We start from the raw sequence: 15,722 nt of genomic DNA, 5'->3' as shown, positions 1-15,722 counted from the left end.
TGACCTCGAAGTCACCGCAAAAGAACTTTAAGTCAAGCAACAAACAAATGTAGGATACTTAGGAGTCTTTGGAAAATCTCCGTACTTAGAAGCCTTTGAAAGTGCTTCAGGAAGACTTTGAAAGTGCTTCAAGAGAATCCTAATACTCAAAGGACTTGAGTAATGTCTTTTTGGACACTAACGTTTGATGTTCAATACCTAGGTAAATCGTATAAGGAATAGAATTAAACTAAGATAGATACATAGATATCTTGAGGATTGAAAACTATAAATACTTTGGAAGTGCTTCAAGAACATACGAGTTACTACTAGTAGAGAAAAGGCCAAGTGCTTGGGGGAAAATGCCCTCATGTGCTGGTGATTATGCCCCCATCACTTGGAGGTGAAGCACTTGATAAGATTTCAAGTGCTTGGGGTTGACCCCAAGCACTTGACAAATCAAGTTCTTGGGGTTTAAGAAATTCCAAGCACTTGATATGTAAAATGCTTAGATTTTAAGGAAAACCCCAAGCACTTAATTTGTAAAGTGGTTGGGTTTTAAGGAAAACCCCAAGCACTTAATTTGTAAAGTGGTTGGGTTTTAAGGAAAACCCCAAGCACTTGTATCCGTGAAAAAAAAAGAAAAAAAAAATTATATTATTTTTGTAATATTAAAGCTTTAATGATAAAATAAACAATAAAATATAAATAAATGTACTCTTTCTTATTAAAATTATATTCATAATACAAATAAGACTGAATTTTTTTTTGTCCTCAGTAACTGTCGCTGATGTTATCCAAACAGAAGGGGGGAAATACTCAACCCCTTCGAAGCCTGGGGTTCTGGCTTTAATTGAGAAGGTATGAATAACCTATCATTTAAAACTTGCAGTGCAACAAAAATAATGACCATAACTAAATGCAAGTTGCGATAATTTCAGGCAACACCCACATTAGCAGCAGCATACTAAATCTCCCAAGCGGTTACAATCCCAGTCATGTGCTCGTCGGGCTTTAGCGCCGTTACAGATCCTATGGCCATTACTGCAGGGGCTGCTGGTGTGGTATGTACTCTTCAGACTCTGGACTGTATCTTTACAAATTACTTCACTTCTTAATAGATGACGTGTAGATGTAAGATTTTTCACATGATTAATCCATTTTCCACTTGAAAAACAGGGTGTTGGGTCTGCAGTTAACAAGCTTAATGATGTAGTGGCGATGATTGCTGAGGTTCGAAGTCTTGCTGATGTGCTGGCCTCAACTCAGAAGCAAACAAATCTGGATCAAGATATAACTCTAAGGTGTCTGTGATTTATAACACCACCTAGAATTCCATCAGCGACAGACAGAGAGAAAACAAAACCAATAATAAGCTTAGTAACTGCAGGCACAATCTAAGTACAGAGAGGAACAATTAGAAGCAAAGACTGAAGTATTATCGAAATTGTCAACTTCAATATAAAAATTATTAATAACAAGGTCTTACTGGCATGACAAGATAAACATTCCTTGTATCGAAAATCAAGGAAGGGAGATCAGGTGGAGCAGGTCTTGGTCTTCCATATCCTTTAGCTCCACTACGATATATGGTAATGCTCACACTGTATTTTGATGCACCCCTATCATCCATACCTCTAGCACTCCACATCCCACCATTATCTAAATAATTTCTCGCAGATGAGATACTTTGCTGCAAAATGTTCATTCAAAACGTAAAACCTAGCTGATAAACTGAATCACAGAGTTCAACTGTCAAACAACAATTATACATACACGTATACAGTGTACCTCCGTCACTTTCTCTAACTGTCGGCGGACTGGATTATCCTCTGTCATTAACATGGTTATAAGACAATAAAACAAAAGCGAGACAACAAGAATGGCTTAGAAACTTACATTTCCCATGGCAAGACACCCCATTGGTTGATCTTCTTGAGGAATTGGGAGACCGCTAGTTCTTTCTCTGCCCTGGAAAGCAGTCCCACACGACTCTTCCTGAGAAGAACCTGACACAGTATCTTCCACCTTTAACATCTATTCGTCTGTAGTGGATCATCTGGAATCACATTCACTTTGTTAGGCTATGTTCTCTTCTACAGTTCTACTCGAACAATAATACTCAGTTTTCACTAACAAACAATAGTATAACCGACAAAAGTCAGTTTTGATTTGGCAAAACCCATTTAGAATCAGTAAAGGATCAGTTTTAATTAGTAATAGTCGTTTATTAACCAGTGAGAAATTATTTAATCTGTTATTTAAAAATTAAGTATAAAGAGATGATGGGGCTTACGCAGCATTAAAGTGTCTTGGTCTAGCTCCTTGTCAATAACGACCCTTAAGCTCCTACAAAGTCGTTGTATTATAATTGATAGGGAAGTAAGAATTTTCTTCTGTTCTTCAGGATCCCTACAATTGGTTGGCAGGAAGAATTCTAGAACAAAGTCGGCATTACCAGTGTAGATACATCTAAGGCGAAAAGCAACAAAAGCACACAACCCAAACATCCTTGCATAGTGTGAAAGAGGATACTCTGTCTTTGAATAAGTTGTTATATCACCCGAGAAGCATGGTTGATTCGTCATGATTCGTCATAAATGCCTTCCCGGCAACACCTTGTCTTTTAAATAGGTGGTGCTCCGAGCAAGCCTGGTGGAGTCTTGCATACAAGGATTTGCAACAAAGCAAGCTGAATCAACTGTTGAAACACAACGGGAAAGGTTTTCGTCAGAGTGTCGGCACCCTTCTTTCCCTTGTTGGATGCATGGAACCTAGGTTTGGGCTAAGGGAAGCCCATGACTGGTACATGCAGATTTAATCACCTCTAAGATTTCTGGTAAGGCAGCTTGGTATGAACTGCGACACTCCTGATATCAACGAAAGTTGGCTCATTAAAATCAATTACTTATTAAAAATTCAACTCTACTTCACCATAGGAATTTAATAAACTTACATGTGTTTTCTTAAGACCTGGAATATCGGAACAACTTCGAAGATCCACAGCCTGAGAAGCACGAGTAAATATATATTTAAAATCACAGTTTAACAGCCACAACCTAGGATCTCCCATGACACCCTTCCCATGAATCTCCCATTCTAAGATCTTAATTTAATCAAAAAATCTGCATATTCATCACTAGGATAAGATAGTATTCCCCACATCCTGGGTGTCGTCTTGAACTTAAACCTATACACTAGATTAAGACGGTTAACCATAATCAGGCAATAAATTAACAGGTTTGACTCTGACATCCGCAGTCTGTATCAAAATCAAATTCTATCCCCCCCCCCCCAATATTACAAAGTAACAAACAGTCATTCACACATCATCCCTCTCTATATCCCTAAAAAACTCTCAATTATCTCTGATGAAAGGGATACTCAATTAAACACGCGAACCACAAGAAAATGACAACAGCGTTATCCAATTCACAATCTCCGCGGCAACCCAAACAACATGATCATGAAATTGATACAATACCGAAAATTAACTCAATTAACAGCAATTAGAGTGATCTCTTTGAAAACCGAAAAACCACCAATCTCAATTATGAACGATAAAGGAACTTAAGAAAGTGCAAAAATCAACTAATGATGAAACATAAGTCGGCATACACTTACTTTTTCTATCATCCATCTCAAATGACGCCATTTTGTTGATTCCAAATGTCAAATAAGTGAAATTCGCGGATAATTCTACAAGAAAGTAAAAAAGTGCGATTCAACGATCAAATAATTAGGGTTTCCAACAAAAATGAAGACCAAAACTACACCTGACAACAATCTGGGAATCACCAATTTCACCAGTTTCTTGTGAAATTTCTCCTTTTCTCAGTGTTTGGTGGGAGAAGATAGAAATGGGTAATTAAGAAAATGATAATATGTACCAAAAATAAATTTCCAGCAATTGAGGGTTCTCAACATTTGTACAAACAAAAGCTATCAACCCATTAACATACCCACAAATCGAAAACTTATAACCAGACTAACGAATCATTTAAAACAATTTCTAGGTGCTTTTTTTTCATTGAATTTGAACTTGTGAATTTTGCAGAATGAGAGAGAGGAACAGTAATCATTACCAAATTATTGCCGTTTTTTTACTAAGAACAATTCCGGTATAACCAGGTCCGATTAACAAGAGAAGTTGAGATACGCCTAATCCAGCTTGCATCGCCATTGAAGCTGACGAGTTTCGAGATTAACGAAGAACCCTAATTTGTAGATATAAGAAACGAACATTAACAGTATATAAGAAACAAAAATTGCAAAATTATTAACAAAAATAATGGTGGTTAATACAATTAAACCGGTAGTTAATCCACTAATGGATACTTTTGAGGGATAAAAATCAAATTTGTAGAACTAAATTAATAAAACTAGCGAGAAATAACAAAATTGCAGAACATAGACCTTGAGGTGGCCAGTGGCAGGAGAGCCAGAGACGGCGGCAGTGCGCGCAGGAGAGGGGAGGAGATGAGGCGGTTGCTTTTGCTTATGGAAAGGAGGAGGAAACGCAGGTGGCGGTGTTGGGGCAGCAAAGCAGTGAGAACCGAGAAAGAAGGGTGTGTGAACAAAAGGCGGGGATATGAAATTGGTAGGGGTGTACAAAATTGGGTTCGGTTACCCGTTATAAATTTATTTCGGGTAACCGTTAGTTTCAGGCTACAAGAATGTCGACCCTAAACCGTACCCATAAGTACCGGTACCCGCTTTTTAAGTCGGTTCGGTCGGGTAATAAATTGAGTATGATAAAAACTGGGTTCCAACTTCCAAGTAGTATGATGAATGATTGAAGCTCTATACCTTATCCCTATTGTTATTTTGTTATGATATACTCAACTAGTTCGTAGTAGCCCTTTCAGGCTTCAAACCAATAAATATTTTATTTCCCTGCATTCGAGAAAGAAAAGCCAACATAGCATGCACGACCTCATGAAATCAAATCGGACGCGGCATTTGATGTGAAAGCGTCGAAAGCTACCAACGTACTGTCTAGACAACTAGACCTATTAAACTGTAAAAATATTACTGGAAAAAATGGGTTAAAGTATTTATTACTCCCTCCGTCCCAGAATAGTCGTTACATTTACCTTTGCACAAAGTTTTAGGTGATAAGTGGTTGTTTGGTTATCAATTGTTATTTTATTGAAAAAGTGCTTGTGATAGGAGTTAGTGGGGTATTTTTTTAATTAAATGAGAGAGGGTGTGTGGACAAAAAAAATGAGTGGGAAGAGAGAGACAATATAATAATTGTTGGTCATTCCTGATTTAGATGTGTAACAACTAATCTGGGACGGACGAAAAAAGAAAGTGTAACAACTAATATAGGACGGAGGGAGTATTATTTTTTTTAAAAAAAAATAATAATTTTGGACGGTTCGGTTACCCGCTTTTCGGGTCGGTTACCCGCATGTTCGGTTCGGTTTTTTTCTAAATTCAAAAAGACTGACCCTAACCGTATTATTTCGGTTCGGTTACCAGCTTTTTCGGCTCGGTTTTTTCGGTTTTCGGGTTCGTTTTCGGTTTTCCGGAATTTTTGCACAGCCCTAGAAATTGGAATGGGTTGGAATTTTTGCAAATTAACCTATGTGATATTGTGAAAAGGGAGGTATAAGTGCTTGGGGTGAATGGTAAACCCAAAGCACTTATAAAATTTTCAATTTTGTGCTTGGGTGAATAAATAACCCCAAGCACTTACTCGAATTTTTTTTAGCTTCAATCAAGTGCTTGGGTTTCTTTAAAACCCAAGCACTTGGCTCAAAGCACTTGAGGTTTTTTCTACTAGTTAGCTACGACGAATTAAAATTACCAAGTATGGTTTGAGGCCACCAGAAACATAAGTATGGTTCGAGGCCATACAAAATGGTTTGAGGCCATTTTATCCGAAGTATCTTCATCTTAAAGAATCATCTATGATTTGGTTGATTTGCATAAAGGGTTCACTCCCATTAGTTGCAAACATGTTTTCTAAACATATAAGGTTGATTTGCATAAAGGGTTAACTCCCATTAGTTGCAAACATGTTATCAAAACATACAAATAAAGATGATATTGTATGCACATACAAAAGAAAAGCTAGATTGGTGGTTAAAGATTATAAAAAACTTCACGGCGTTGATAATGTTGAAATATTTTTCACCAAGTCGGAATGCTTGAACTATTTTGGATAAATCTAGCAATCATTGCATATGGAAATATGGCAATTGGAAAAAGAAACACCTTCCTCAATTGGACTTGTAGAAAGGAATTTTGTACATCACACAATGTAAAAGTTTTGGATGCTAGATAAAAGAACAAGCTTAAGAAATCTATTCATAGATTAAAGCATGCAAGTGGGAATTGGACCATATTTTTAAACAAGGCTATTGCGCAACCATAGCTTTATGAAAACATGGATCATCTTGTAGATGAGGAGTTTAGTGGGAGCTAAGTCAAGTTTATTGGTTATATATATATGAGATACATATCTCTCGATTGAAAATGACATTCAAATTCTAAATGGTTAGATTTGAAAGTATTTGTCAATATTAGAACCATGGCGAAACTTAGAACATACTGGGTTAAAGATCTATTGGATAGGATCTAAAGCGTTGTTTGGATTATGTAAAAGTAATTACTAAATCAAACACAATTGAGAGACTCAAAAGATACTCTCATCCCATATGAGTAAGTCTAAGTAATGAATGCTTTAACTAAGTATAAAGCTAGGCTGTTATTACTAAAGTTAAGCATGAAGGACCTTGAAGAGGTGCATTCACCTTATATCACATGGCAATGCCAAGATTTTAGCAAGATTCGGCATCTCTTGAAACAGAATAAAGCTAAAAGTTACATGGATAGATTTTAAAATGCGAATGGTTTTTGCATTACAATCAATCATGTATTATGTGATATATAGATTGCCAAGATAACTCGTGAACATTGGCTCGTGACGAGTTTATACCAATCTCTATTGATCTAGATCAAAGATCATTAGAACCATATCAAGAACATCCAATACATTTGGATATGTACGATGAGCACTTGATAAGAGGAAGTGAAGATGAACTAAAGTTTTGATGCTACATGCATTTGCCTAAGCAAAAGTTGAATCTTGTTGTTAGGCAAACCACAAACATACACGGAAATTAGGCGTCGTGATTAAAAGGCGGTAACATAGGTTCTAAACCATATGCGATGCATGGGAAACTGAATCAATGATTAGTTTCCAAGTTCTCATTTGAAAGATGTATCTCCCACATCTTTGTGAACTGGTTGGAGTATTCCAAAGGATAGCATCGTTTGCAATTCTATATAATTGAAATGAATTCATTATTGCCTAAGAAGCAATGAAAGGAATTTATTTCTAGTGGGAGTTCTTCAATGAACTCAGGTTGATCACAAGTCTATTATCTGGATGATTTTCTATTTTAGATATGAGAATCATTCTAACATCAATGGAAGACTAGATCATTCTATAAACGTATTTAAAGATCTTTCCATCTTACATCGAAAGGCTTTCGATAGAAAAGATCTAAGAATAGAAAAGTATGATAAACTAAACCTCTGCATCGAATGAGATACAAGACTCATATGCAGAAATGGAATCAAGTTTGAGTTCCATGAATGTTTTAAGTAGTGGGTGAAAGGCATATATCAGTAAAACATTAAATGCTTGATTTTGGGTTAGAGGCCCACAAATTGTTAAGCATTTGGTTTAAAAATTTATCATTTATGAAATTATATTTCATAGATCATTTAATCTTGGTTTAGTATTAAATGATGAAGTCCAAGTGATTCAAAACATTCCATGGGATGTCAATATGGATTCTTTGACAAAGAAACATCCATAAGTGAACTTGAATATTAACACAAAAGGATCCCGAATCCAGGTCATTGAAAGGTTGGACGGCCAATGACTAATGAAGATTAGATTGCAAGTTGATTTATAGTTCTGTTTCTTGAACTAGATGGACTGGATGTCAGAAATCATTTGCTAAGATACTTATTGGATCTTGTATCGGATTGACCATGAGAACACTTTAAGATATTAAAGTCATGTCATAAGTAGTTCTCATTAATGGTGATTAGAACTATCCTCAGAACATGAGTAATTATGATTGCTCATTTGAGAATTAGTTCTCTCTAATGCTTGCTAAACGTCGCACCGTAAAAGGAGGCTATAAAAGAAGTTATTGGGCGTACTATGAATCAAAGTGAGTGTTCATAGATTGCAAGAATGAATTGTCCTCCTATCTTTGATAGGATATGGGGTTGTTGTGTAACAAGGCCTCTTGGAGATTTAGATACTGTGAAAATGCATGGTCGTGCTCAAAATGGTTAAGGCCTGTAGACACCTACTTTTGTCCCCATTCCCGAAAGGGAAGGTTCGATGATGAGAACATAAAATCTCCACTTGGCAACGCATCTCCTATAAAATAACGAATCTCGATCACCCTTTTTATTTCACCCGAAACCTGCTATTTATAGAAACCTACTATTTATGGAAACCTGCTAAAAATAGTAACTGTCGTAATGGGTAGTTGTTAAAAGTGGCAAGTCATAAAAGATAGAAACCTGTCAGAATTAGGTGTTGCACTCCAACATATAGAATTTGCAAGAGGAATCCTATTCCTAATATGATTCGAAAATAAGAGTTACGTATTAATTAAAATCCTAACGAACCTAGAGTTCATAACGGGCCCAGACACATTCCGTCATAAAGTTAATACGCGCTAAAAGACTCGGATAAGTCTCAAAGACTCCGTATTCCACGAGTCCAAATCTGACAAGGAAATACGGCCCAGATCCTATTTTCAACGCCTGGCTCTGGGCGCCGAAATCTTCGGCGCCCAGCCCTGGGCGCTGAAAGTACATGGGTACGTGTTCTTTCCTAATTCTTCGTGGATTAGAGCTCTAAAAATCTTTCTTTCCACGAACTCTTTTCTATAAATATAGCCCCAAATTCGACGTGAAAACACAATTCATATTCTGAGTATTGACTCCAACCGCTAAGCCTAAGCCTCACTCTGCGAAATTGATCCCGCGTTCTGTCACAATCGATCCAAAAATCGAACAGAACGTATCCTGTCCCTTGTAGCTGAAGAATTAAGCCCGGAAACTTGAGATTCGTTAAATAAAAGGAGAAATATCAAAGCCAAAGTGGTTAGTTTTCTGAGAACCGTGACGCACCTCTCAAGGGTGCGTCGTAATGTGTCCCTTCGCATGATTTAATTGCTTTCCTCGCCCTTTTATAAACTGTTAAACTATTGAATCTGATTGCTCTATCATGCCTAATAAAGATAATATTTTGGGAAATTGAACTATCATGCTAGGTCCCTTAAAACAATCTAAATCAGATAATCGCGAACGATCTAGTATTATGTTGTGCATATTGTTAAAATCAACTCAGATTAGTTTAATAGTTAACGCATGTCCCTTCAATTATTTATGCTGAGCTAGTAAGGATATCCTGCCTCTGGAGTTATCGAAGAGCCAGTACTCCTCTCGGTAGTTACAGTCCCCCGAACCCTCAATCTCTACCCTGCGGGTGTACGTTGAGCGATCCCCACACCAGGGATCACAAGGGAACCTATGGCCGTCGTGGTCAAACATAATTGCACTCCCTTTATGTCACGATAACCGGGTTTTGTCAGTTTTTCTCATTGTCGTTAAAAACTGAATGGCGACTCCTATATCACTAGTCAATTGGGTGTAAACTCACAGGAAATCCAATTACACTTGATTTGACAAAAAGAAACGTCACACCCACTAGGGACGAGGTCACGCATTAGCCTCGTGCTTTTTCGGCCCCCTCACAAGGCCTAACCTTCTGTAAAAGTTTAACAGTTGAACTCAATAATCCGAGAAACACTTCTAGACCTAATAAGGATGGCTTGGATCTTACCTTATGTTTAGCAAGTAACACTAAGCGACAAAGGAATGTGAATGCACACTTGTCTGAATGACAAGTCGGAGACTGAAGGAAATGCGTCCTTCGCCCAAGGTGCATTAGTCTAATACCAAGGTTCAGATTAATTACGAACAATTAATTCAGTGAGATCAAGTGATCGGAACAGCTAGTTGGAGCAATGTTTTCGATCAGTGAGTTCTAATCTATATTAGGCTCACAGCTTACTCTTGACTGAACATATAAGGTCCCACCAATGACATGTAACAGATCACCGGATTAAATGAATCGAAAATTCATTTAATATCTTTTCGGGAATTAGTTCGGAAACACATAATATACGATATGACGTTGGATCGGAATCGTGTATAGTATCGCGAATATTCGTAAGCTAGGTGAAACGAATAATCGTATCGTACGACGGTGATTCGTCGAGTACGATACGATAAATAATAGCCGTAAGGCGTTGGTCGCGAATACGAGCCACACGAAGTTGTCGGCCCATCGAGCCAAGCGCGCATGCGCGCAAGGCCCAACAAGCCAGCAGCTCGCGTACAGCAAGCAGCCAACCCGCAGGCTCGGCGTGTGCGCGCACCATGGGCAGCAATGCAGCGAGCAAAGCAGCGAGGCCCACGGCCCACGGCTGCGATGCTCGGCTGCTGTGTGGGATTCGGTTTGTGGGCTTGTGTGGCCGGTTGAGGCCTTGTGCCTTGGTCGGTTACACATTATAACCTAAGGGTTATAATCCAGACACTCACTTATGCAACTTCAAGAAATTGTACCATTAACGACGGAAAATCCCGTCGCTAAAGACCAATAAGCGTTGAATAATGACGGGATTTCCGGTCGCAAACCCGTCATAAAAGAGGGTCGTCGTTAATGGAAAATTCCGTCGTTAACCCGTCGTATAAAAACATATGCGACGGTTATTCCCGTCTTAGTTTGGTTGTTATCCCTTTTGCGATGGGGATTTTGACCCGTCGTAATTAGGTTGTCGTTAAAGATACAAATTCTTGTAGTGTGCTTTTCCAACCCTAACCTAATTCTAAATTACGTACGTTCAGTTTTTGTCTCCGCTCTAAACTGTTCTTCCCAAAAAGCAAAACACTCTTGAGCATTGTCTAAGCTACGAATCTCAAGACGGATCTGAACGTGACGGTGAACCAAATAGAGGAACGACGATTAGAATTCTTTGTTCGTGTTCATGAATCATAAACTCGGGAAAACACGCTTCGAATGTAAGTTTGCTTAATCTGTGCTTTTTACATGTTTCCTGGCTTTGGGGATTGTTCCGCACATGTTAATATGTATTTAACTGTATTCCCCTACATAGTTTTTATCAAATACTTATGAATTAATCCGTAATTCCATGTTATCTAATCATATGTAATATTGTTAATTATTTAGATTATGCACTAATTTTCTTCCCACATTCCGTTAACCCCGCCCCTTAAAATTCTTCCAATTTTTTCTTTATTCCTTGTTTTATCATAGTTTATCCCCTATTATACTATCCATATCACATCACTTGCTAAACTTATTCAACGCCACAATCTAGCACAACTACAATATCTCTCTTAATTCTAAAACAAGTACACACTTTTATACTATCTCTCCTCAATTAATATTTCATGGTATGTATTGTTAGAGTAAGTTGGTATAACTTTCCCTCAAAAAATTATATAAATTGTTTATTTAAAGAAAAAAATATTGGATTCTACTATATGACAACAATATATTCTACGAAATTATAATAATTTACTAAATATTTTGTCAAATTAGCATATTAATCATAACAAACATTTTGGCCATATTAGCATATAAAATATGTATTCATATGTTGCAAGAAGAAAATTTCTTCATATTAGATTAGTAAATTAGTAAGTTCAAGATTTATTTTTTATGCTTTACCCTTAGACTTAGGGATAGAAATATTTCAGTTAAATAATTTATTAAAATAATAGCCAAATAATAATTTTGAAATATTTGTGCGTGCACGAGACCTAATCTTGCCAGTATACTAAAACAAGGGGGTATCTAACGAAGCCCCCATGGAAATAGGCTCTTCGTAATTTTATCATTGGAAGAGATGTTAAGCCTACACCAATTAAGCAGATAAATTATCCAATTAACATATACGGCGTGTTCGGCGGTAGAATTTGAGGTAGTGGGTAGCATTTTGACATAATTAAGACGCTACTTGTAAAATATGTAAGTGTTTCGCAATGTAGCAGTTTAGGTAGCGGTTTAGGTAGCGGTAACTTTTGTCAAACATTAAAATTAGTAGAGTTTAAGGTAGAAGGTAGCATTTGACAAATTTACTGTGAAGAACTCTTTAACATAAACAACTATGTTTCATTGCTTCTTAGGCAATAAGTACTTTTACTTCAACTGTATAGGTTGTTGGTGATGCTTTATTTGGATTTTACTTATCCAAGCAGTTCACAGATATGTGGAAGACTTTCCATCTGTATCTCAGAACATAGAAATTAATAATTAATTTATCACGCAACAACTCTTGGTCTTCAACCCATGTTGCCATTTCAAACCACGACACATATAGCTCGATCTTGCCAATGGTTAACTCCAAAGGGATCTTGCTTGATCCTTTGCCAGTGTTTATGCGTGTAGCATCAATAATTAGCATATCTTTATTTAATTGAATAAAGAACTATTCATATTTACCTTTTCAAGTACCTTAGGATTTTCTTGATCTCAATCTAGTAGATCTTAACTTAGATCAATAGAGATTGGTATATATTCGTCATGCCTAAAGCCATACGATACAGTGTTGGAGATCCTCGTATTATATCATACATAATAAATTCTTTTACAGAATAATTCTCAATTGAATTTTTATTCATGTAATTTAGCTCATTAAATTTCAGTAGATACTGAATCCAGCTAAATTCTTTGACATATGTTGTAGGTGAAGAATCTCATTTAGATTTTTTGTTGTTTAACTTAGTAAATGCTTATACATAGTTCAAACATTCATTACTTAGATTTATTCACATTGGTCGAATATATTCACATAGTCTTTCGTGTTTGATTTAGTAAATGCCATTACTTGATCCAAAACAATATCATAAGATCTTTGTAAATAGATCTTAATACCCATTATGCACTAAGTTTCGCCTTGGTCCATCATTGATGAATAATTTTAATTCTAAGTCATTAGCATTTGAATGTTATTACACAATAGAGAGATATGTGTGGTACACATAGGATGAATTGAGTTTTACTCCCACTAAACTTCTTATATATCTATAGGAATCGTGTATTTTTTTATGAAACTAAAATATATATTAGCTTCACTAACATACATTCTCAATTGCTTGCTTAAATCTATACTTAAATTTCATAAGATAACATTCCTTTTAAGAATTATTTGGATCCATAAATTCTATGACATGTCATGTACATAGTTTCTTTTATTCATTTGATTGAGGAATAAATTTTGTCATCCAATTGCCATATGTATCAATATGCAATTTATTGCTTGATTTATAAAATTGAGCATTACGATTATGCATGAGGTTTCAATAAAATCCACGTTGTGAGCTTGTAACCTTTGGCAACTAATCTAGCTTTGTGCTATGACACACTTCCATGTCTAATGGTTTTTATCCTTAAACAAATTTGCAACCAATAGGTGTTAAACTATTCTTACAAATCAACAAAATTTAAATTTTGTCATCACAACACTGAGTCTGTTTCATGGCCTCTAACCATCTAAAACATTGAGTATATATGGCCTTTAACCATTTTACGGAATCCGGGTTTCGTCATAGCTTTCTTACAAGTCATAAACTCATTAATCTTCGTGATAATAGTTTGACTGCAAGTTGTAGGTTTCTTCACTATCTAATAGAAGAATCTCATAGTTTCAGTGACCTGAACTCTATGCCTACATGGGTATAGAACATCAAACAATAGAATATCAATAGAGAATTTGAAAGTCCTTTGAATGTTCGTTTCTCCTTGAAGCACTTGTAAAAGTTTTCTTGAGATATCTATTCTTTAAAGCCACTTCTAAAGTCCTTAAAGAAGTGTTCGGATTTTCTATAGAAATTATAAAAGCCTCCGGAATGTCCGTATATGTTTGTTGTTTGCCTCGAAGACTTTCCAAGTCTATTTTCTCCCACTTGTCATTTTGGAAACGAATCTCCAAAAGGACACTATTTCGAGCAAACAAACATTATGTTCCCAAAAATTCGTGGTAGAAACAATACCCTTGTGTCTCATTTGAATAAATCACAATAAAACATATATCTATAGTTGGGCCTTAGTTTGTTTGACAACAAACACTAAGATCCCACTGAGTTTAGGAACTCCTAGATATATATTATTGAAAAATATTCAATAGCTTTGACGAATTTGGTTTAGTTTTGTGGTAGTTGAGCATTTTGTTTAGAAATTTTAGGAAAAATATTTATGCATTATCATTGATCAAATCAAGTACCATTTGACTTTCGATCATTTCAATTTAGATATACCATATCTTATGGAGCTCGGTCGTGAAATTACAACACACAATCATTATCATTCTTGGTTTAATTAATCATCAATATGATCTAACCTTGATCTTTTATGGCTTCTTGCCAAACGGATTTTATACTTTTGAATCTTTGAACTAGCCAAACAGATTCAAACTTATATCACATTGAGTAAATAAAACAATGTTCACTCAAATCCAGGTGAAATAATAAACTCATAAAATCTTTCTTTAGCTTGAACTCTATTGTCTAGGAGTTCTAACAATAGTTCATTTCTGTTGTTACTTTCAACAAGTAAGACTAGCTTGTCTTAAATGATCTAGAAATCAATCAACATTCAAGGGTCCATTAAAATAGCTTTAGAACGTTAACTTGTTGATATGGTCTAAGTAACACTGCCAAAGATTAGTGGAACTCAAATCAAGAGATTAATTTTAACGTGGTAAAGTTTTTATTGTTAAAGAGTTGGTTTCTTTAAGAATACACGACTCAACCTGTAAATGGCCATTTCATTCAAATAAATAGTGTTTTATATACATTGAATGTGAGTCTTTATGTGTTTGAAATAGAAATTCAGGTATGCTGATTATGGAACAAAATAACCATTAAGTTCCAGCCTTGAAAGGACTTAAAACAAACTAGATAACCCTACAATTAATGTATCAATGCCATACTTCACTTTCCACTTGTAGGTCATTAGTGTAGCCTAGCTTCCATTGTTTGAGTTATTACGGAAGTAAGAACCTCAAGCGGTATATGATATACCAAGGAAGTTTGATTTCTAGGTCACTTCTCTTTGAACATAAACTTATTGGTAGAAACGGAATTGTAAATTCCTTTCACTTGTTCCTTGTTTTCCTATTTCTTATACCCTTTCTTATAGTCTTAAGAATTGACTTCTTTATTGTTGACTTTTATACTTTGTTAGACATGTCCAATGTCACTTCAACAAAGTTCTTACCATTTTATTGATGTTGAATATTTTGCTTCAACTAGATGATCTTACCAGAATCTCCCAAAGTTCTCTAAGCATCGATCTATTCGAATGTCTAGGAGCTAGACTCATTCGAGAATTAAATGGACAAAGATATTAAGTTGTTAACCATTGGTAAAGTTGAGTGTTAAATTCAATTCTTCATGATCTCAAAAGTACATTGTATTTTGAATCCATAAGCACCAATTGATTTTCAATTCGACTTTGTTAGTAAAAAACAACCTTAAAAGTCTCTGTAAGAAACGTACATTTTAAATTGCTCATCTTCTCTCATTTCAGTGAATCGTTCTTGGATTCACTACCAATCGAGGAAATTTATTGTTACCTTTCTAAAAGGATTTACTGCAGTGCAAGA

General features: G+C 35.9%; 1 long non-coding RNA gene across 6 annotated transcripts; it reads right to left on the bottom strand.

Annotated features, from left to right (window-relative positions):
- Positions 1-684: 684 nt before the first annotated feature.
- Positions 685-4,594, bottom strand: LOC110802528 (uncharacterized). Of its 6 annotated transcripts, XR_002537221.2 has the most exons (9): positions 4,396-4,594; positions 4,065-4,196; positions 3,604-3,678; positions 2,936-2,986; positions 2,276-2,849; positions 1,879-2,038; positions 1,756-1,811; positions 1,469-1,672; positions 685-1,306 (listed from the first exon to the last, which is right to left on the bottom strand). It is a non-coding gene; the product is annotated as an uncharacterized lncRNA (long non-coding RNA). The 6 variants fall into 6 exon arrangements; XR_002537218.2 differs by having other exon boundaries at positions 1,756-2,038; XR_002537217.2 differs by having other exon boundaries at positions 1,469-1,811.
- Positions 4,595-15,722: the final 11,128 nt, after the last annotated feature.

This window comes from Spinacia oleracea, chromosome 6 (genome assembly GCF_020520425.1).
Source record: "Spinacia oleracea cultivar Varoflay chromosome 6, BTI_SOV_V1, whole genome shotgun sequence".
NCBI lineage: Eukaryota > Viridiplantae > Streptophyta > Magnoliopsida > Caryophyllales > Amaranthaceae > Spinacia > Spinacia oleracea.
Note: the sequence above shows the minus strand (reverse complement) of the source record. Positions and strands in the feature narration are given on the sequence as shown.